This window comes from Pogonomyrmex barbatus, unplaced genomic scaffold (assembly GCF_055798465.1).
Source record: "Pogonomyrmex barbatus isolate J1 unplaced genomic scaffold, ASM5579846v1 scaffold13, whole genome shotgun sequence".
In the NCBI taxonomy this organism is placed as follows: domain Eukaryota; kingdom Metazoa; phylum Arthropoda; class Insecta; order Hymenoptera; family Formicidae; genus Pogonomyrmex; species Pogonomyrmex barbatus.
The window spans coordinates 281,957-302,799 of NW_028297109.1; the positions used below are offsets into that span (position 1 = coordinate 281,957).

A 20,843-nucleotide genomic window follows, 5' to 3' on the forward strand; every position below is an offset into this window, starting at 1 on the left:
CTCCTTAGCGAACATGACTTCCTCCGCGAACCTCTCTAATGCGGCCCACTCCCGCTGGCCATTGAGCACCGCCCTTAAGATTTTCTCCAGATGAGGGGGTCTATGTCTCCCAGTTCAAATCCCAATGCCTCGAACAATTCATGCCGTTTCCAGAACTATGCGCGGCAAGCCAGCAGAGTATGATCCGCATCGTCGACATCTCCGCTCGTGCAATGCGCGCAGAGCGGAGAGGGAGCCCGATCCATGCGGGCCAGGAATTCGTTAAAACATCCATGCCCGTTAAGGAGCTGCGTCATACGAAATGACAGTGAGCCATGCCCGCGACTCAGCCAACCGCCGAGAATAGGGGCTAGTGCCCCCCTAATTCTTGCTTCAGACTGTTTGTGGTTCTCGAGGAGGGACTTCCATGCCCCTACCGCTCTTGTGTCCGCCTCCTCCCTAATCTCCCTCTTTTTACTGATGGGGATGGGGGCATCCCCAGTCCTACTCTCTCTTTCTCTCCGATAAAGACTCGCGAGTCTCTCCGCCCTAATTTTAAATGGAAAAATCCCAGCCAGGGTGGTAGCGCCAATGTAGGAGATAGTTCTGTATCCGCAGATTACCCTAATCGCCAGTGATCTCAACAAATTATTCGCGTCTCCGGCTGTGACCGATTTATACTCCAGTCGATCGGCCTATATGGGTGCCCCATAATACAGGATAAATTGTACAACGGAGGCGTACAGTCGTCTCTTCCTCTGACCGGGTCCCCTAAGATTGGGCATAAGTCTGCTCAGAACGCTCAACATATGCCTCGCGCGCGGGATAATGAAACGGAGGTGCTCCCTGAATGCTAAATGCATGTCTAAAATTATACCTAGATACTTAATTTTATTACTAGCCTTATGGCGAGTCCACGAATCCTGACCCGCGGAAGGCGGGCAGGTAGAGAAAGGCCCTTCCTACAGAAAATCGCTATCTCGGTCTTCTCTATCGACACCTCTAAACTGAGATTCTCAATTCTATCGATGGTACGAGCGGTGGCTGTTTCGATTTTTTGGACCGCAGTATTGGCATCTATGGCGACCGCAACCAAGAGCGTGTCATCCGCGTAGCAAGACATGTAGCACTCCTTCGGGTCGCCCTCCTCCAGGATTTGATCATATGCCAGGATCTATAAAAGGGTACCAAGTACTGATTCCTGCGGTACTCCCCTGGTCACTTGGAAGCTCCTAAGCAGTCGTTTCTATACACAAACTTAACGTGGCGATTGTTCAGATATGCCCTGATTATGTCTGAATCCAAACTGTTGATTGGACAATAGTTGGTTCTCCTCTAGAAAACTACACACTCTGTTGGCAATGATCTTCTCGAACAGTTTATCAATTGTATTTAGCAAACAGATTGGACGAAAGGACGATAAAGAGTCCACAAGTCTGTTCGGTTTCCTCAACAGTACCAATCTAGAGACTTTCCAGTCGTCCGGGAAATAGGACTCACGCGTACATCTAGTGAAGAGCACGGCAAATACTTCCTTTGCAGCCTCCATGGCTGGAACGAAGATCTTATATGTAAAGCCGTCGGGGCCCGGCGATTTCCCATTGTTCTTGAGTCTACCGGCAGCCACATCCAACTCAGCTACGGTTACTTCCGGAACGTCCCCAAGCGGAACGCGAGGACCAGAGCTCCAAGGTGCCTCACCTCCATCACCTTCTGGAAACAGGTGCGATATCACCTCCGCTATGAAGGCCGGTTCCAAGGACTCACACACCGGTGCCGTCATGTCCTTATCCTCCCAGTGACTAGCTTATATGGGCGTCCCCAAGGATCCCTCTCGATGGAGTCGATCAGCTTCTGCCACGCTTTGTCCTTGGCCGTCGCGATATTCGCCCTAAGTTCTTTTTTAGCCTCTTTGAGGTCCTTCCATAGCCGTCTCCATACTGTACCGCTCTTGCGCGCATGCGCCCTCGTGTATCGCCTCCTAGCCATTTTGCATTTGTCCCGACCAATGGCGATCTTCTCGCTCCACCAATAGACACTGTTTTTCTTAGCGGAAAGTTTGGTAATCCTGGGCATCGCCATGTTGCACGCGTCTTTAATAATTTTCCCAATCCTGCTGATAAGCTCATTCAGATTCATCGTCTCCGTCCCATGTAGCATTCAAAAACCCGCGTGCAGGGCCGCCATAAATCTGCCCCTGTCCATCTTCTTGGTGCTCCACCTGGAAAGAGTTCGCGTGGTCTAGAGATATTATTTTTATCTCTTCCACTAGAGATCTTCATGATGATAGTTCTGTGATCGGACGCGTTGTAACCATCCAATACACTCCATCCCGAGATCGACTCCAAAAGTTTACCGGAGCACCACGCCAAATCCACTGTGGACTCCCCCTGTATCCTACAACATGTGCTGGTTCCGGGACTATTTACCAGGTTTAAACCGAGTCCACATGCCCACTCAAACAGTAATTTACCGCGATTGTTATCACACTTGTCCCACACTTGGGAACGAGCATTAAAGTCTCCGGCCAATAGCACTCGAGCGTCACCGGCAGAAACCACGATATCAAATAGCGTGTCTAAGAATTGTTCGAATTCCCTAGATGAGCGATTGGGAGAGAAATATACACTAATAATTACAAAGTTGTCGGCCTTTATCGCCACAACACCCAGAGCAGAGGCGAGTAATCGCCAATTAAATCTGTTGTTAATGTATAAAACTGCTAAAGAAGGACTATCCCGAGAGATATACCAGCGATCATCGTGTCGACAAATAGAGTGCGGCTCCGAGATTATTGCCACATCGACCTTCTGCTCGTTAATCGTATTCATAATTAAGTCCTGTGCAACTGAGCATTTGTTTAAGTTAATTTGTAAGATCTTCATTATTGTTGTTGTTCCACAGGTTTGATCTTCGTCGTGTCATGGCAACCAACGTGTTGCTCTGAGAGCCAGCGCTTCGATTCACGGATCCTTTCGTAGGTGAGGAAGAGTTATTCAACAATCTGTCTCTTAGATTAATCAAAGGATCAGGAAGCACCGGCGTGCAGAACTCGCTGCCCGCTCTGTGGTCGTATGGAAGACTCTCTCCTTGCAAACAGGACAACACGTGCGATTTCTACAGGTATTCAACTTGTGTGATGAGTCTCCATATATAAAACATGATCCAGATCTGTTAATCTCACTGGGGCAACGATACCGAGTGTGTCCTCTCGCGAAGCATTTAAAACATCTTACAGGTCTGGCGGGGAGTAAATCTACCCTGACAGATTTCACCCATCCGAGGTTTATGTTGCCAATGTTGGACAGCTTCAGGGCAGTATGCAACGGGCATTGCAGCCAGACTATGCTAAGCCCATTCCTCGCGATCCTAATCGGTCCGACTCTGACGCTCTCCGAAGAACAGTCACTGAGGGAGGAAACCTGTCGACGAGTCTCCTCAGCTGTCACCGAATCATCGAATCCGGTAAGTCTGACATCAGCGTATTTAACTGGTCTGCTAATTTTGAGTCGCCAATAATATTTCTCATCTTCTCTGCTAGCAGATCCGCTTTATTAGAAGAGTCTTCTCCCCGCAGTTCAAGCAGGACTCCACCAGAGAGCGCCCGCTTGATTCTGGTATTCATCACGTCTAATTCCTGTGTGGAGATTCCCTCTCTGGCCCTGCTAAGAACGGACGCGTATGATGGTCCGCCATCCTCCACCACTATCGAGATTGCCGCTACATTGGGAGAGGGTATTCTAGGCCTTCTGTCTGAAGTTCTTTGGCGCGGAGTACGCTGATGTTCCACGCTCCTGCTTCTATTCCCAACACCTCGATCACTCCTACCAGCAGCGTTGCCGTCGATTCTCCTACGTTTGTTCCTCTTCACCACTTCGGTCCAGCTTTCCGTCTCTCTTCCCCCGGCTTCGGAGGACGAAGCAGTTGTGTTGTCCGCAAGAGACAGCACTCGCCGCGATCTCTGGTTATTCTTTCTTGACGAGCCTCTTCTATAGACTCTCCTGCTCCGTAGGTTCCTTCTCCTCTCGACATACCAAGATCGCGAATAGGGACCTCATTGTGTAAAATGTACCAGAAGCTCATTCGCCGCTTCCCATTTCCTTCTCCTGGATTCAGCCTCATCTATGTTTCTCCTCTTGTCTGTATCCTGTCTAATATTTTTAAAATTTTCCGGTACGTTGCGGGAGACCCGGAGCCGGAGCGCCTGTCAACGTCTTCATTGCGCGCTGCTCCATCCACTCCGTCCGACCGGGGCCTATCACCGTTGGAAGGTACAGGACGCTCAACACGGTTTCCGTTCGAAGGGAACTTCCTTTCGTTCAATTCCTCCGTAAGTTTCTTAATAGACTGTCTCAAAGATCTGTTCTCCTCCTTCAAGTCATTGAGTTCACGTTTAATATCCTCTAGGTATCTGTTTTAAATATCTTCCTTTCTCTTTGCAGCTTTCCTGGAAATGAGATCTTCCACGGCGCATTTTGCCGATAATAAATTGATTTTGATAGCCTTGCTGATCGGGCCCTGTAAGGAGCTGGATTTCTTTCTACAATTCTCCACCTCATTTAGCCATTCAATGACCTGAGCACCTACGTCTTCGGAATTGAGGTATTTAATCATGTGTATCTGTCCTCTATTTCCATTTTTTGCCCTACCGTTAATCGCTCTCTCTCTCTCTCTCTTTGTTTTTAGAGGAAGATCCTAACCTCCTCTTTTTTGACCTGACTTCAGAAACATTGGGGCTAGCTCCCCAAGTGAACAGGGATGTCTCGTTGCCCGTATTTGTATACGAGACAAAGCTAGCATCCTCATCAGAGTCAATTAAACTAATCGAGTCAATTACCTGACTTTCCAGATCCCTACCACCAGCGATTTCCATTTTATCGCTCTCTCTGCTTGAAGAATAGGATCTGCCAACGCTGACATCATCGTCACGCATGTTCGCTATAAGAGGATCCGGGAATCTCCGAGAAATGTTCTCCAACACGGGGGGGTTCCTGTGGAAGAAGGAGCACCACCACCGATTGATTCACTATCTACCGGATCGGCCACCTGGTCACCTATCTGCTCTACGCCAGTTAACGAAGACCTGCTGGGAGCAGGGACTCGACTCCCAGTGCCACGACCCTTTCGACTTTCCACATCGAGAGGGGTCCCGTTGCCCGATGACGACCGCACAGAGAGCGGGTTCTCTCCATGAGGCCGCCCCGCCACCATCCGAGAAGCAGCAGGGGGTATTCTCTCCATTTTTCTACTCATATTCATATTTGATTGTTGATTTTTTTACAGGAGTGATCCTCTTCTGTCCCGCCATTGTTGCGCCAGAGTGAAAAGATCCAATGCAGTCGTCAACAATGAGAAGCAGTCCGGCGAAAAGAAAAAAGTCGATGAGAATAGCCCCAATGCATTCAGGAGTAAAGAAGAAAGAGTTTGAGTAAAGTATCAATAAGGAATTCTTAGCTAGATATTTTTTCAATTATTGTAATGTTATGCTGACATTCAATAAATAAATAGATTAAAGAATTTTCATACTAATAGACTTCAGACTTATCTTAATCTTAGATGGAGTGAGAAAGAGCTGAGCCGGCTCGACGTGGTGATGGGAATCACATCCGCTGCTCCCTCGATGCACGGCAATTCGCCGCCTCCAGATATTTCAACTCTCCTTTACCTATCCATACTGAATAACACCTACCATTCTCTAAACTGTCTCACTGTTATACAGCCTGCCTGATGGCAAAGAACATCACCAAGGTCTTCCAGTAGACAGAAGAGGCAGCCTCAGTTTGAATGCGACGACGAGTTAAGTAATAGACAAAGAGTACTCCTCCAGCACACTCAAGTTACAAGAGACGTGAATCAGCCAATATAATAAAGTTCGATAAAAAGGAAATTAACAAAAGCAAACAGTTAACAAAAATAAGAGAAATTACAATTAAACTAAAGAAAATTAAATAACATTAGAAAAACAACGAAGAAAAACTAAATAAATAAGTAAATAACATTTAAAAAACTAATAATTAAAAAATTAAAATAATTAATAAAAAAATAAATAATTAATAAAGATAAGAGCGATCAATAAATCAACAACACTCAGTAAGTTGGCAGAAAATAGAGAGATTACAATAAAAGAACAGCAGCGCACGCAGTTCATTAAATAAAAAGAATAAAAGAGACTTTAACAATATATATTAATATATATTAATAACTAACTACAAACTCATAAACTTCTTGGAGCCTATATATATATAAATATATACGTAAAAACAATAGATAACTCTTCGAAAATCGATAAACAACTAACTGACTAGGTAACTGAATGAATAAATAAACAAATATGTAAATAATAAATAAGTTAATATTAATACATAAAGCCGAAAGAAGACATTGGATAAAATCAAACAAATCGAGTGTAACGTCCGGAGAGCTACCATTTTCTTTCTTTTTTCCCTTTCCACGCATGTAATATCACCTTAATGTGATTTATCGCCAGCGACCGAGAGCGACCATTGGCTCTCCTGCCATTCCGCCTAACATGGCGCGCCCTACTATTATGTTACTTAGATGTAATATTATTTTAACCGTCTTCTTCAATAATTATAAATATTAACATTTAATAACACATGTATTCGATTATCCTAACCACTTTCCTTACTAACTATAAACAACAATATTTGATATAATACACGAAATACTTTATAATTATACTTTGAAAATATTTAAATTATAATAATAAATATAATGTTCCTTAAACATACCTAAATATAATACCTGCATTAATAATAAGATCATGTTAATGATACCGATATTAATTTAATTAATTGTAAGATTGTTACTACAATAAGGCTCGCATTACTGTTACGCGCATCATCTCCAGTCAGCCATGCGCTGATTGGCCGACCAGCGACCGCCATGGATATGCGCATCTAGCCTAGCTCTATAGTCTATGCCGCCGCCAGCGCCACGTGCGTTGGCGTACGCCATCCGCCATGTTGCGCAATAACGCCGCAGGCGCGCGATCATACTCGTTCACTCTTGTGCGCGCCGTCAACCGAGTAACACATCGCTCCACGTGAGCGTCTCGCGACATACTCCTAAGTCGGTATCCTAACTCAATTTCTAATTTACTTTCAACTTCTAGTTAAGTTTCTAATTAAATCTCAAATTAGTAATCCGTTAGTGTTAAGATTATTTATTAGTTTGTGTATCAGAGCGCGAGTGTATTCTCTTTCCTTAAATAAAATTAGATTTTTGTGTAACCACGTGGTCAACTAATTTCGGAATCCTCATCACCGCTTTTATCCGCATTAGAATAAAGCTTCGCACGTGCAACTTTTAATTAAACTCCTGAATATAATATAAAATTCGAATTACCACGTGTTTGCTTTTTCATACGGTTCATACGCGTCTACTAACGGAAGTGTTCGCGAGGGCACGAGGCAACTAGGTGTTAATAGCAAGTCCAATATTAATTAATCGATTAATTCATAATTATAGCAAGAATTCCGATCGTTTCTGGGGGCAAGGTGTTGTCATCCGCACTTATCACGAAAGAAACATCGGACTTCGAGCACGCGGTAGCTCCTGCATTCCAACGCGACGCCGAACCAATGCGTAATTGGCTCGCAGCCGAAAATAATATCCTAACCCTAACTTTTTAACTAAATATAATATATACCGAAAGCCTCTGTCGAATGCCTAAAGCACGGAAAAATCGCGCGGGGCGTAGTAACGCTTACGACACCTTGAATACGATCTTCATGTGGCCGCGATTTTCAACCACAACGCAATCATCGATGAGGAGGTAACCTTCGACGGGGAGTACGAGCTCCTGGTGCACGATCGTCTCTGGGGTGCCCTGCCCGCGCAGCCCGCATCAGCCAGCACCACCCAAGAACCCCGCTCTCAGCCGCGAATCTTTCTCCAAGACTAGTTGCAGAGAGCTTCCAACGAAAGATAAGTAGCTAAATTGTTAACAATTTATTATAAAACATATGTATACGCGTATATTTCTCGCGCTATTCTCCCTGTTGCGTCAGCCGAACGTGTCCGTGCAAGTTCAACGATCGCTTCTACTAAGGGAAAGCCTGACCGAAAGGGTTTACGACCGTCCCCTTTGTTTTTTGGGCATAGTTTTTGCCCCGTCCGACGATTTCACTCGGAAAATGCACTCTTAAATGCTCGTTTCAAATTTTTTAGCTCCGATAATATTATTCCGTAATATTGTTCAACGACATGCAGGGACGCGTTTTACCTTCGCGAATACCGTTAATTAATTAATGTGATATGCTTTCCTCGGTCTGATGCCATCCGCGGTTCGCGCACGCATCCAATCGCACGTTTATTCTAGTGATCAGGGATTCGTACGTTAATTCTCCTCAACTCTTCCGAACCTGGTGATTTGTCGCTCGATTACTGGCAGCGTCGCCGAGAGGCGAGCGTATTCCCGCCTTTGTCCGGTGCCACGTGGTGATTTGCTTGGCAACATCGCCACCGCCCGCGACGTGACAGACAATAGTTAACAGGCTAAATGCACATCCAGCAATCAGATTCTTTAAATAAGACAGACTATATCAAGGATATAAGACACTGACTCACGCTCTAACAGAAAAAACACAAAACTTAAGATAGGAAAAGAAAAAACATATAGTTCCCATCACAGATGGGAAATAAAGGAAATAAACATACCGCTTTTATGGGCAGTCTCTCCCCTGTCCTTATGGACTAAAGAATTTCCACAGCACAATTATACAAATGAATTATAGCAAGCAATGTGGAAGGACTGATATTTAAAGTATGAAATGTCTATTAAAAATTCAAAAAAGATTATAAAGGATTATAAAGTCTAACCTCAATATGATGTTCTGTTATCAAAATAGGAGAAAGAAATATCAAAGATATACATGGTCAATAGAGTACAACAATAATATTAATAAATCAATAATGTCACGTTCCAGCGCCGAAAGTACCTCTAATCATGTTCAGTGTAAATTTTTCAAAATTTTTAATTATTTATGACTAACTGTGTTAGGAGACAGCATCGGCAAACCTTTCCTATACATTTAATAAAAGAATATACCGCTTAAAATTATTTAAAGATTTATACAAAATGGCCGCTCCTTATCACAACCTTATGGCGCTACTACAGCCTTAATGTTCCTAGTAAATTTTCCCTAGAACCTCACTAACAAAAAACAGAACATATTGAAATCATTTCTCCAGACTGTTCAGTAAAGTAACAAAGAAAATAGAGCTTAATATCGCATCCTTATCTAAGCATTTCAACATTAACAACAAAATCTCAATAAATAGTAAATAAAAATAGTGAATAAAAAACAAATGTAGGAAATATAACCTCGCCCACGTAATGCACGAAAACTATAACAAAACAATTAAGGATACATTGTAATATCTTTATTAACAATTAATAAACAAAATCATATAATTATAACAACCAATTTCTTTATATCAAATATAACTTCAGAAACTAAGAAATCCTTGTATATCAAACCTTTCACTTTTCCATTTTAATAATAAATATAAAAGTTACAGTAACAAAATTGATAACAATAGAAAGGATATGAATAAGGAATAAAAGTCATAATGACAATATAACAAAATCCATGACAAAACATTTATTCAACAGTTCACCTGATACATATCCTTATTTCAAGGATAAATTTTGTTGATGTCCTTATATGGATATATTTTATAAATACATTCTTCATCAAAAGTCCTTTCGAAAACGTAAATACAGTTTGTGGCTACGATATTTAATTCTCAAGATATAAACAAAATTAAGGGTATATGAAAGCACACACACACACATATATACATATATACGTACATTTCCTTATAAGATAGTTTTCTTTATGAAATTATATAAACAATCCCGATAGAAACATATTTTATCTCAGAAAAGAAATTCTACGATTTAAATTTCGTTTAATAAAATTTATAAATAAATAAATTATTATATTAACAAATAATTATTATGAAAGATTTGGACAACACAGGAAATCCTACAACTTACCTCATTACACATACCTACCTAACTCGCACCGTTTAGAAGATATTTAAACAATTATAAACTTTCTTACATACACTTACCTCAAAAACTCTAATTAGTATAGCAGGCAAATCTCCGTATATAAACCAGTTCAATTTCTAGAAACCATCCTTCATCCTAGACTTATATTTATAATTGTTACTTCCCATTTTTCATTAACACTAATCCTATGGCTATGACAAAAATCTTGAATATTAATATGCATGGAAAACTACCCTAACGATTCAACCAATCACAATCAGAGCCATTTTGTACCTGAAAACATTTAATAAATAATGTATTACAAATGTAAAAAGAGTTATACTGATATATTTTAGATATACTAATTATACGATGTAATCATTATTATTATAAAAATTGTAAAGTATATCTAAAACGATATTGCGATGATTAATATTTATTATAAAAGCTTAAATTCAAGCAAACTATATGTTTGTTAATTATAAGAAAGGAATTATTATAACGAAGTATAATTCTTTGAAAACAAAAATAGGTCGACCGAATAGTCAGTAAGTATGACTCATGGTCAAGTTGTAAGCAAAAATAAGCCAACGTTAAATGTCAAGGCCGCCATAATATTTAGTCACAAGTGTGACTCATGATCAGTTTGTAAGCGAAAATAAGCCAACGTTAAATGTCAAAGCCTCCATAATATATTAGTATCACAAGTCATCGCTGACTCATGGTCAGTTTATAAACGAAAGTAGGCCAACGTTAAATGTCAAGAGCGCTATAATATTTTAGTACCACGAGTCATCGCTGACTCATAGCAAATGTAGGCTAAGTCGACCAATAGAAAACTATGTCAAGAACAACTAGAAGGTCTTAAACGCGTGAATCATAGCTGACTCATAATGAAAGTAGACTAAAAATAGGCTTTATTCAGACCTGTAGAATCATAACTACCTACCTACTTCCTTGTTTTGGCAACATATAAAAACCTCAAGCGACGAATACCTTTGCGCATTTTCCCATTTCGCACTTACGATTCATATCCACGGACACTTACATATTTGCATTTTATTCGCATTCGCATTTGCACTTGTATGCGCACTTACATTTTTGCACTTGTACTTCCACTCGTACTTGCTAAATAAATAAATATATATATATATATATATATATATATATATATATATATATATATACCTATCATTTATAACAGTGAATAAAGTCCGATTCAAATACCATAAGTGTGATATTATATTATTCCTTATTCCCAAATTCTAAAACTCTTTTCTGAAAATAAAAGTCATTTCGACATTCTTGTTACCTACTTCCTTCGCAGTATCTAATCCTGAGGTTTTACTCTCTTAACCGCATGGAAAAGAATCTCACAAATAACGTGTGAGTGTAGCTGTCGAGGATCTGTTAATTTCGGCTCCGTCCGATCTACCAGGACCTCCCAGGACGTCACAATAACTTACAGAGAGATGTCTGTTAAGATAATCCACAGCTTTTCTCGAAGGATTATAACAAAATATATACAAAAACATTGCTTGCTTTGCAGCACACATACAGTTGTACATACGTCACACTGAAAATAAGACAAAAGTGTCAGTAACCTGTTTAAGTCGAGCTTAGGTGTTTAACAATAATTAATATTCAATAATACTGAACACTAGTATGCTAAAATATGTGATAATAAAAGTATCAGAAGTATAAGTAGCTTGCAATAATAAATGAAACGAAATAAGTATGTGTACAAAGTGTATTAAGTGTATCAAGTGTACCAACAGAAAAAATACAAAGATGAAGGCATTACAGTTACCAATCTAACGTTATAAAATTTTGACAGCTAACCAAAAGAAAGACTTTCTGGCAATAAAGTTGATTAAAGCGAGAAGTATTAAAAACTGAACAGCGTACAGACTTTCACAAAGAGTCAACTTCAAATGTAATAATATCACCTCAGGTGACTCACAGGCTACATGAACAAAGACGACGTGAGCCAGTGTTGCCAACATTACAACTTTTCAGGTATCTCGTAAGATTTGCTCGAGATGCTCTAGATAAAATACTCATATCGAATTCATAAATGTAAAAAGGTAAAAAAGTAAAGAAAGAGTTGGTTCCAATTAAACTGGACGTACCGGATTTAGTCGAAATCAATTCAGAAATTGTAACAGAATTGAAACAAACCTGGTTTTTCAGTTAGTTATATTATAGGCTGACTGCAACCTGTGATTGAGTCGATCAACAACAGATGTCGCCACTATATCCTTGACAGCATACATTTTGTTAAATAAAGTATAATATGAACATTACAAACAGATATATAAATAAAGAAACAAAAAAGCAAGTACATAAGTTTTAAGTTTAAAAATTTACCGGATAAAATGTCAAACTAATAGATTCAAAGAATAAGAGCCTGACACAACAGCAATGAGTAAGAATTGGATAGGCACAGATTATAATGAAAGATTTTACACATTAAGTAAATTAATAGAGTATAATGTAAAATTACAGAAACAAAATTATGAAAGACTAGTATGAATGTAACTAGTATTAATTTAGTGAAGATTAAAGATGCGTAATTAATAAAACTGTCTGGAATGCCTTACATACAATGGCACAAAGACGCATCACATACATTCAATTACATATTTATTAAATAAAGTATAATATAAACACTACAGATTTATAAATAAAGAAACAAAAGCAAGCGCATGAATTTTTAAGTTTAAAGTTTACCGGATAAAATGTCAAACTAATAGACTCAAAGAATAAGAGCTTAACACAGTAGCAATAAATAAGGTCGGTTAAGTATAGATTATCCTGAAAGATTTTACATATTAAATAAGTTAATAGAGTATAATATAGAGTTATTGAGAACAAAATTATAAAAGACTAAATATGTATACAACTAGTATTGATTTAATGAAGATTAAGATTAAAGAAGTGTAATTAATAAAACTGTCTGAAATGCCTTACATACAGTGGCACAAAGACGCATCACATACATTCAGTCACGTACCGTATCACAGAAAAATAAATAAAAATAAACACGATCCAGTCATTCCTAAGGTCTGTGGTAGATTAAGGCTCAGACTCCCTCATTGCATCCTGTCGGCAAACAGCCATACTTTTATATAGCATCGCGTACATCATCCGAAAAGTCATTTAGACATCTTAAATGTCTCAATGATACAGAGGAATACCGCCATATTCTCCGCAACAGATATTAATATATTATAGAAAAGTAGAGATATGTCTTAAATAGTCATATATAAATAAAGAATAAAATTAACATGACGAATAACTAAGATAATATAATTTATGTATCCAAAGTCACTGACATATCACTAAGCACTAGTACAGAGCAGCACACTGAGAAATCCATAAGACTCTGACGTACAATGGTTCGATCATGTCGCAAGAATGAAAGTCACAGGATATAGACCTCGTCGAGGTCGGTCTGCTGTTTGGCCATATTGACAACTCGCCGGAAAATTGTAGAAAGTCAGCCATATTGGCACGTTGCAAAATCACGGTAACGCGATTATTTAATTAATGGTTTTAGATTTAATATAGTCCAGAGATTAAAGAGTGCAAGCACCAATATTCGATCGGGCATGCTGAGCAAAGAGATGAGATAAAATATGACAAATATATGAAAAATAATAAGGAAGTCGGACAACACGGGTGTCGGCAGGGGCAGGGAGCACAGTAACACTTCGACACTTAAATATCGAAAAATTAAGTAATAATTAATTCCGAGAGACCGAAATCATGTCAGTAATCTTAAATACTGAGATAGAACATACTGAGATAACCACTACATACAGAAATCGATGTAAAAGTACTTTGAAGAGAGCAATTCACGGAGCGGTACGAAGACACGTCCGCACAGTACCGCAGCCCCTGCGCGACTAAACCTAACCGAACCTTTTTTTTTCTTTTTTTTTAACGTGGGGAAATGCCTTTACGCACTAGCCCCCCCCCCGGACTGTAACTGCCCAGGGGGAGTGTGAGACTCAAGGGAGAGGACCTCCCCCACTATCCACTAAAACCCTACGGGTGGCTGAGCAGGACACACGACGAACTCACGTTTCGCCTCTCTCAGGTGCTCACCGGGCACGGCTAAGTACCTGGAGAGGATCGAGAAGGAGCGCACGGCCCGATGCTGGCACTGTGCGGCTGACCGATTAGAGGATTAAAAAACGCTCCCGCGACTTTCCAAAGGCTTATGGATCAAGTGCTGACCGGACTCCAAGGAGTAGAATTATTCGTTTACCTCGATGACATCGTAATATATGCTAGTTCCCTGAAGGAACACGAAGCTAAATTTAATAAGTTAGCGAATAGACTGCGAACTGCGAAACTGCGATTACAGCCAGACAAGTGTGAATTCTTACGGAAGGAGGTGACATATCTTGGACATGTAATCACAAGGACGGGGTACGCCCTGACCCCGAGAAAACAAAGGCGATAGAAAGATTTCCGCGGCCCGCCAACATTAAAAACATTAAACAATTCTTGGGCCTTGCTGGCTATTACAGGCGATTTATCCTTGACTTTTCTAAGGTAGCAAAACCGCTCATTCAATTGTTGAAGAAAGACACACCTTTCCAATGGCTGGAATCGCAGGAACGCCCTTTTGATTGTTTAAAAACAGCTCTGTGTACCGAACCGCTGTTACAATACTCTGATTTCACGCGCTCGTTCATTGTCACGACCGATGCTTCTAAAAGCGCTGTAGGAGGCGTACTCAGTCAAGGCGAAATAGGAAAAGATCTACTTATAGCCTATGCATCGCGAATACTGAATACCGCCGAACAGAATTATTCAACTATCGAGAAGGAGTTGCTGGCAATAGTATACTGCGTAAATCATTTCCGCCCTTACTTATACGGGCAAAAGTTTAAACTAGTCACTGATCATAAACCATTGACCTGGCTTCATTCGGTAAAAGATCCGACCTCGCGTTTGATTCGATGGCGTCTTAAGTTAGCTGAATATGAATACGAGGTAATCTATAAAGCAGGAAAGATAAATGCCAACGCTGATGTGCTCTCCCGTAACCCGATTCTCCCAGTCCGACCGCAGAAACATGCGACCTCACTCAACGACAATTCAGACGAATCCTTTTTCAGTAACGTAAACAAGGATAACTCCCAAGAGCCGAGCGGATCACATGCCGACATTCCACTGAGCGATAAGGAGAGCACGCCTCAATTTTTGAGGCGACGACTAAGAGTACTAAATCATATGGTAAAAAGAAACTCAACATATCCAACATTAAATTTTTCATTAGGATTCATCGTTTGAAATGATTGATATCTTAAATATTGGAAGCCGATCTTTGACGATCGCGTCATCAAGACTGAAACTCACACGTACAATTCGTACGCAAACACGACGTTTGGACATAACGAAATAACCTATATAACAGCAAGATTTATACATCTTGCCATGCGAAAGCTTTCTCTATGTCGAAGGAACATTGACGACAAAGAAGAAAAATAATAAATCAGTGACAACTCTTGGAAACAATTGTGTAGCATTTATGTTTGATGAAATTCGATACAAACTCAATGGTGTAGAGATTGATCGCAACAGAAATGTCGGAATAACCAGTACAATCAAGAATTATGTATCGCTGACGTATGACAAGGCGCTAATTTTGCGAAACGCAGGATGGGACATTTCATCGACCATATCGGAAGGATACTTTAATTTTTGCGTACCATTCAATCTGTTGTTTGGCTTTTGCGAAAATTACAAACGTGTGGTTGTTAACGCTCGTCACGAATTGATATTGATACGAGCGCGCAACGACAACAACTGTATGGGAGTTTCGACGAACCGGAAATAGAATTATTCAAAGTACAGTGGCGAATGCCTCATGTAATGTTGAATGAAATCAATAAACTATCTTTGTTGCAAGCTTTGGAAAGTGGGCGATATCTGAGCATGAGTTTTCGCTCGTGGGATTTATACGAGTATCCTTTATTACAAAGTACAACCAAACTTTCGTGGACTGTAAAAACGTTGACTCAGCTAGAAAAATTGCAGTACGTTATCTTTGCTCTGCAGACGGCCGAAAGAATAATGTGTCTGAAGATGTTACGATATTCGATGACTGTAAATTGACCAATGTGAAACTTTATTTAAATTCCGAATTTTATCCGTACGACGACTTAAATCTAGATTTTAACAAAAATAGATACCATCCTCTTTGACATGTATGCACGTTTTTGTAAATCATATTATGAATACGATTGTTACGAAACGCTTTTCACCGTAGGAACATTTTTGACAAAAGGACTTATTGTGGTCATTGACTGTTCGCGACAAAACGAGTCCATCAAGAGCGCTACTGTAGATGCGAATAGAATTTGATTGTAAAGAAAATGTACCGCCTATTATCTCATCTTACACGATCGCGTTATTGAGTATTGCCCATTATCCAATGTAGTGCGCAAGATTATGTAAATTGCAACGTTTGCAAATATCCCTTCTTTTTTAATATAAGAAAGGAATAAAAATCCGATGTATTTGTCGATGGAGCATAGTCTCAAAGGAATTGTTTTTTCGTCATGATCGTTCCAACATTTGCGGATTTGCAAGGATTCGTCGTCGGAAGGAGATTTATCGTGAAGGAAGTGGCTGTGTTGAGAAAGGGGACAATTCTCTCTCATTATATTTTTGCAAGTTCTATACCATGGCATCTCCTTACAAAATCCGACAAATCTTGCGCTTCCTGGTTGATTGCAAATCATCATGGCTTGCGATGGGAAGACGGAATGATTCCATATAGCATGGCGGAACGTTTGATTACAACAGCTGTGATTGACATAGAAGATGGAGCTCTCATATACGATAAAGGATGTCAGAAGAAAAAATGGTTGACAAATATGCTCGATAGCGATGCGATGATGTCATTATCAAAACCATGGATATTGATTATAAAGATTTAGAATCGTTGAATAATTTAGATGTTAACAATACTTTTCGATGTGTAAAACATTCGAAACATTGCGCATTACAAAATGTATTTAAAATATTTAACTGGTGGTTACAACACCAGAAAGAAAAATTTTTTAAATAAAAAATATTTAAACATTAATGTTGTATTCCTTGTTGTGTTGTATTCCTTTACCCTATCCATGTATATACTGTAGTTTAGATGCTAAATATAAGTATAAATGCAAAAACTGCTAGCTTGACACTTGACAAATGATAGTACATACACATATATAACATATGAAATTGAGATATATAAACGAAAGAGACCGAGACTTTTGTCATTGTAATTGAGATATATAAACGGAAGAGAGAACGAGACTTCTGAATCTACTGTTAGAAATTAAAGATATTATGGCTGATAATAATTATATTAATTAACAATGAAGAAGTAATGGCAAATAATCAAAACGAAATCGAAGTGATAGATTTAGTGAATGAAGAAGTGATAGTAGCAAATCAAGAAGAAATTGAAGTGATTGATTTGGTAGATGAAGATAATATTGAGGATAAAGTTATGGACATTGAAGATGAAAATGACGGTGATGATGATAATGTTGTTGACATTGATGATGATGATAGTAATGACGATGATACAATGAATCAATATTGATGAAAAAGTACTCGAAAATTCTGATTATAACAGTGATGATACTGACTTTAATATGAGGTTCAAACATAAACTCTTGAATCAACGTAAAATTAATGCAGTAAATGAACTAAGAAGAACGTGCCGCGTTACATTTTACTATTCAGCAGGAAATTTTAGTTCGAGATTTTGTACAGAGTGTTTTGTGAGAATTAGAGACTTGTATTCGCACATTAATGTTCTTCGTATACACGAAATTGACTCTTTTGGCACAATGGAAGAACTATTTTGTACCAAGTGCAGAATTTCGCTATATCAAATAATGTTGTGTGATATGTGTTCTATATGTGTAAATTAAAACTATAGAGCACATATATGCTATATATAAATTATAAAGGTACGTATGAATATTTATTTTAAATTTACAACAATTTTTGAAATTTTAAATAACTTCTTTGTTTTTATTTATTATAGTCAGTGAAAAAAGGAGACATTAACATAAATTTCGCGATGTCAACCCGTATTTCTAAAAGATAAGAAAGATGCAAAACGTATCATGTATCAGCGGCAAGACGAAGGAGTGTCATCCTTAACCGTCAGTAGACATTCAGACTCGATTCATCAAGTATTAAGTGTAAGTTCTACTGACTGAATACTAAGTGCGTGCGAGTAACTTATAAGGTAAATATTATAAAAAAAAATTTAAGTGAGTTAAATAAAATATAATATTAATTGTGAAATAAAATCAAAAGATGAAACCGCCAACGAGCCAAGAAAGCGTGAAAGCAGTAGACGGGATCCCGGAGGAGTATCCGGAAACTTACGAGCCACTTCTGCTGGGAACATGTGTAAAAGCTATAAACTCTGCCAGTATCATCTACAGAGAAGATGACACTCCTTTTCAAAGGATATGCGAAGACTGCTTTCATGCAAAAGTGCAAGACTTTAATCGTGTTCGAGTAACAATAACAAACTGGCATACCATTATGTAAAGTAGTGCCAGAAAATTATGAATTAAAAAGAAAATGTTTTATTTGTCATAAACTTTTAATGAAATATAATATAGCTTCAGATTGTTGCGAGTGTATTAAAGAGTTTATAATTAAAACGGTCTCGCTTTCCTGCGCGAAGAGCGGTCAGTCGGTTACCAGGAGGAGAAAGCGAGGACATTGGAGACAGAAATTCGCTTATTGTTGTTAGACGTGTATTGCAACAATGATTTATTCACAGAACGATAGTGAATGGTGCGTTGGAATGCACCGATCTTCGCGAATGGTCGTGGCCGTGGACGGGCTAGACGGCGATCGGCGCGCGTATGGTTTAGTGTACAAATGCGATATCGCTTCGGCGGTCGGCGCGATACTGTTCGCTGCGCGCAGTCCGGTGGCGCGAGGTGGCGGCGGTGTCGCACGTGCTCGCCGTGGATCTTTAAATCGCCGGTGATATTAAAGCGCTGTCGCGAGGGTGACATATTCGCGAGGGCGTTTGATCGTTTAGATTGGAAAACGGATAGGCCCGTTTTCTGCCGAGAGGGCTCTGCTGACGGGGGGTGTATCCCTCGTCAGTGAGTGCCGAGTGAACTCGGCCAGCCGGGGAGGGCCCCAGCTGTGTGTGGAGAAAGAAGCGTCGGTGCCGAGTATACTCGGCCGATCAGGGCGTATCCTGGTGCTCGGAAAGGAACGGTGGTATCGGGGAGGACCCCGATACCCAGCGGAGAAATCTCGGGAACGGCGGAGTCGGATCGAGCGAACTCGACGCGCTGGGAAGACCCTAGCGGCTCTCGGCTTGCCATGAGAGATTCGGAGATACGGCTTTCGGCTAGGCCAAGCGAACTCGGCGCGTTGGGGAGGGCCCCAACAAAACTCAGGCTTACTACCGACTTCGGATGCTCGCTTCCTTAAGACGTGCTCTCGGAAAACGAGAAGAATAGGAGGCATTTCCTGTGGAGAGCGATGCCTTTTTATACCCGAGATCGACTTCGGTATTTTCAGTCGGATCGGTCGAATTGGTCGATCTCAGGATCAGGAGGGATTAGCATCCCTCTCCCCAGAAGCGGAAAAAAAAGATCGGATATAATTGGTTTTTTAGGAATTATAAGGAATAGGAGCGGGGGATGTTCAGAATAGAGAAGGAATTCGGTGGGAAGATAACGCCGCGGTGCGGGGGTAGTCACTCGCTTATAGATGCTGTCGTGGCACGGTGCGGGATGCTCGCTCGCTTGCGTGGCGCGGCGTCGGTGCGGCGCGGGACGCATTCACGGTGATCGAGAGAACTCGCGACGCGCTGGGAAGACCCCAGCAGCTCTCGGCTTGCCGTGAGAGATTCGGAGATACGGCTTTCGGCGCTCTTGCAGCCACTGCCGCACTCCGCCTGTTGTTCGGCGGTCCCCGACGGATGGTCGGTCGGGGGAAAATCGGAGGAGGAACGGAACGGAGGGATGCGCTCCGTTACATAATTAATAATGAAAAATATTATTGGTTAGATGAGATAGATATATTACAAGACGAAGAAAATTAAATTTAAGTTACTAAATAATATTTTATAATATTTTTTACATTTTATATTTTATATGTTATATTTTAAAATTTCAGTATTTTAGAATTTATTTTCTAACATGTTATATGTTGTATTCTATCATATTATATTCTTAAATTAATGTTTTTTTATATTTTGTTATGTTTCGTTATTTATGTTTAATAAAATATATTTCATTGACCTACGTAAAATTGCAAGTTTGTAAATTTTTAACACGTGTCCGATAAAATGATCTTACCGTTTTAAAGATATATATTTCATACCGTCGACCTATGTGGAATATTTTCGCATGTGATATCTAATTCGGAGTGTATCAAATGTTATATAAAGTAGATAAAAAATAAATAATATCAACTATAAAATTAAGAACAAAACTTCGATTATAGATTGTGAATTATTAGCGTACGTAATAGATAATATTGTACACTATGCATTACATGACCATTAAATGTATATTATGATAAATATTACTCGGTTTATTCTCCATTCTTCCTTTCAATTCAGCGGTTTCAGGTTGCGCTGTGATAACGAGTCGCGTGCCGACGCATCTTGTCGCGAATATTAATATCACTCATAATAATAAATTTAAATTACTAAGTAATATTTAAAAAAATCTCTTTTAAAAGAGTAATTAATTTTAAATAAATAATTAATTTTAAATAAAATAATTAATTTAAAAAATCAAAATTACAAAAAAATATCAAGACA

At 39.6% G+C, this 20,843-nt stretch overlaps 2 long non-coding RNA genes and 1 pseudogene across 2 annotated transcripts; 2 read left to right on the top strand and 1 right to left on the bottom strand.

Annotated features, from left to right (window-relative positions):
- The first annotated feature begins 826 nt into the window (after positions 1-826).
- On the top strand, positions 827-4,575 carry LOC148937490 (uncharacterized). Its single transcript, XR_016138295.1, has 3 exons — positions 827-3,444; positions 3,524-4,309; positions 4,422-4,575. It is a non-coding gene; the product is annotated as an uncharacterized LOC148937490 (long non-coding RNA).
- Positions 4,576-9,585: 5,010 nt separating this feature from the next.
- LOC148937491 (uncharacterized) lies at positions 9,586-11,880 on the bottom strand. Its single transcript, XR_016138300.1, has 2 exons — positions 11,320-11,880; positions 9,586-11,131 (listed from the first exon to the last, which is right to left on the bottom strand). It is a non-coding gene; the product is annotated as an uncharacterized LOC148937491 (long non-coding RNA).
- Positions 11,881-16,478: 4,598 nt separating this feature from the next.
- Positions 16,479-17,096, top strand: LOC148937492 (uncharacterized; annotated as a pseudogene).
- The last annotated feature ends 3,747 nt before the right edge of the window (positions 17,097-20,843 follow it).